The 3,535-nt window shown below is 39.2% G+C and overlaps 1 pseudogene; it reads right to left on the bottom strand.

Annotated features, from left to right (window-relative positions):
* Positions 1-579: 579 nt before the first annotated feature.
* Positions 580-988, bottom strand: LOC103221189 (large ribosomal subunit protein eL32-like; annotated as a pseudogene).
* Between the last annotated feature and the right edge of the window lie 2,547 nt (positions 989-3,535).

Genomic DNA, 3,535 nt, shown 5'->3' with positions numbered 1-3,535 from the left:
TAACTGTTTGCAACATTTTGTACTCATTATTTTTCACCAACTCACATGCTCTTTGAAGGAAGTTTTAAAAATATACATATCAACTATACTTGGTACTTAATAAGTAATTAATGAATGGGGAGATGGATTTCAGATTGAATTGGGAATAATACTATAAGCCACACTAAGAGGTCTGGAATTAATATATTTGTGAAAGGTAGCTGTGAGGTAATGTTAAGAACAAAGACTCTAGAGTCAAACTACCTGGCTCTGCCAAATTACTGATCTTGGGCAAATTATTTAACCTCTCTATGTCTTGGTTTTTGCATTTGTAAAACTGGAATGAAAAATGCTGTTTCAAAAGGGCCGATGCAAAGATTAAATAATATAAAGTACTTAGAAGAATATCTGGCATATATTATGTGTTCAATATATGTTTAAAATGGTGATAATATGATGAATTGATAGTGTCAGATAACAAACAAGAAATCGTGTGTTTAGAAGTAAGAAGACCATTTGACTAAGGTTTTTTGTTTTTTGTTTGTTTGTTTTTGCAGTTTTTACATTTTTATTTAAATACAAAACATGCATATGAGCTGTCTACTCATTTTCTTTGCTGCGCAGCCTGGCATTGGGGTTGGTGACTCTGATGGCCAGCTGGGCAGCTCTTTCCACCATGGCTTTGTGGTTCTTGGAGGAAACACTGTGAGCGATCTCAGCACGGTAAGATTTGTTGCACATCAGCAGCACTTTCAGCTCCTTGATGTAGTGGAACAGGAACTTCCAGAAGCCACTGGGCAGCATGTGCTTTGTAGTTTTTGTTGCTCCCATAACCAATGTTGGGCATCAAGATCTGGCCCTTGAACCTTCTGTGAACCCCGTTGTCAGTACCTCTGGGTTTCCGCCAGTTAGGCTTCATTTTGATGTATCGGTCAGACTGGTGCCAGATGAACTTCTTGGTTCTCTTTTTGACAATCTTGGGCTTCACAAGGGGTCTGAGGGCAAACATGATTCTGAGGAGGAGATGACTGCCACTTCCGTAAGCAGCGCCCAGGTTGGGGTTTTTAAAAATTAACTTATTTATTTTGAGACAAGGTTAGGAGACTATATATATATATATATATATATATATATATATATTTTTTTTTTTTTTTTTTTTTTTTTTGAGATGGAGCCTTGCCCGGGAATGCCAGGCTGGAGTCCAGTGGCGCAACCTCGGCTCACTGCAACCTCGGCCTCCTGGGTTCAAGCAATTCTCCTGTCTCAGCCTCCTGAATAGCTGGGATTACAGGTGCCCACCAGTATGCCCAGCTAATTTTTTTTGTATTTTTAGTAGAGATGGGGTTTCACTATGTTGGCCAGGCTGGTTTTGAACTCCTGACCTCAAGTGATCTGCCGGCCTCAGCCTCCCACAGCACTAGGATTACAGGCATGAGCCACCGTGACCGGCTGAGATTTCCTAACTTTTGTACTTTTGTAGAGACTGGTTTTCACCATGTTGCCCAGGCTGGTCTCGAACTCCTGGCCTCAAATGATCCACCCACCTTGGCCTTCCAAAGTGCTATGGTTACATGTATGAATCACCACACCTGGCCTAAGGTTGACTTTTAAATAAAGAATTCTTATCAGTAGAGAGGGATAAAGACTGAAAAATCACAATGGAGAAGGCAAAAACCAGTTAGGATAAAGACTGAAAAATCACAATGGAGAAGGCAAAAAACAGTTAAAGGGCTACTGCAAGCATACAGAAGAGATGAGTAGAAACTGAAGGAATACAATGAGAATGTAGATAAAGAGATAAACTTGAGATATTTAAAATGTTGAAGTAATGAGGCCTACTAGGTAGAGATGTGATAAGAAATGAGGAGAGATTCATGAGTAAATTTAAGTTTTTACTTAAACAAAACATTATGAACAGTTGGGTACATAATGATGCCATTAGTTAACATAGAATATAGAAGAAGATCCCTTTATTTGTGGAGGGAGATAAGTTCTTTTTGGAAAAAATTATATTTGAGGTGTCTTCAAAACTTGCAATGATTTTAGAGAAGATTAAGTTTTGGGAGTCTCTAGTGAATGTTCAGCATTTAAGATGGTTGGATATAAAAATGCTCTAGAAATAAATGCTCGGTGCCACAAAGTGGAACCAGCATTCAGGCAAAAGTTTTCTCAGCAAGGCAATTTACTTCTGCAGAAGGGTGCCACTTGCATTAATCAAGATTGCAAGAGCACACAGAACAAAGGAGAGCAAGGTGTTTTTATCTCTGGCACATAGTCCTTACCTTTGTGTCACTCCACAATGGGCTGGGGTCAGACCACACAATCTGAGCTGACCCAATTGGCTATTTTCAAATATCTTTGTAAATATGGAAGGGAAGGGGGACATGAGGTACAGTGGTGAAGCATGTGAGACGTGCAGTATCAGGCAAAGAATGGGTGCAGGTAACCAAGGAAACAGATGTGAGTTATTGATTAGAGCTGACGGGAAGGGTGTAGGCTGTTTACAGTAACTAGGGGCGAGGAGGCATGTAGAACAAGAAAGTTAAGTTTGGGAACAAAGAACCAGGAAGTTAGCAGGCTAAACCTTTGAAGAGAAACTTTACTGTATCCTGCAAGATCAGGAAAACATGAGATTTTTTAGGGAAAGTTTAAATGAGGAGAAACTATAAAAGAGTAAATGCAATTTATAGGTAGGCTATTTTGAAAAAAAGAGGCTACATGGTGTAATTTACAGAGCAAAGGAGACTATATTATTGTATTAATACAGACTCTCATATTTAAGAGTAATATTAATAAAAGATGGAAGGCACCAGGCATGGTGGCTCATGCCTGTAATCCCAGCACTTTGGGAGGCTGAGGTGGGCAGATCACTTGAGGTCAAGAGTTCAAGACCAGCCTGGCCAACATGGAGAAACCCCACCTCTACTAAAAATACAAATATTAGTGGGTGTGGTGGCAGGTGCCTTGTATTCCCAGCTACTCTAGAGGCTGAGGCAGAAGAATCGCTTGAACCCGGGAGGCGGAGGTTGCAGTGAGTGGAGAGTGTGCCACTGCACTCCAAAAAAAAAAAGAAAAAGAAAAAAAGATGCAAGGCAAATTAACTGATTAATGTAGACTAGATATAAACTCCCCTAGAGCAAAGATACAAAGATTTCTGTTTTGGCATGACAGTATCTTGCCCAGTACTTCATTCATTATAAGTTCAAAGTAAATATAGATGAATACATGAGATATGAACGATAAAAATAAATAGAACGGATGCAGTGGCTCACGCCTGTAACACCAGCACTTAGGGAGGCAAAGGTGGGAGGATAGCTTGAGCCTAGGAGTTCGAGACTTTCCTGGGCAATATGGTGATACCCCCATTCTCCAGAAAAAATTAAAAATAAAAAAACCATGAATAGATACCTAATCTATGTAACAACATGGAAAATGCTTAACAATATGTGTACAAAAAATAAAGCAGAATATAAATTGATCCTCTGGTGTGTACTGGAGTTTGAAAAAAAAAGTTGATCAGCACTATGATTATAATTTTGTAAAATTTATATGTGCA

Source organism: Chlorocebus sabaeus, chromosome 15 (assembly GCF_047675955.1).
Source record: "Chlorocebus sabaeus isolate Y175 chromosome 15, mChlSab1.0.hap1, whole genome shotgun sequence".
Lineage (NCBI taxonomy): Eukaryota > Metazoa > Chordata > Mammalia > Primates > Cercopithecidae > Chlorocebus > Chlorocebus sabaeus.
The sequence above is the reverse complement of the archived record's forward strand: the minus strand, read 5'-3'. Positions and strand labels throughout refer to the sequence as shown.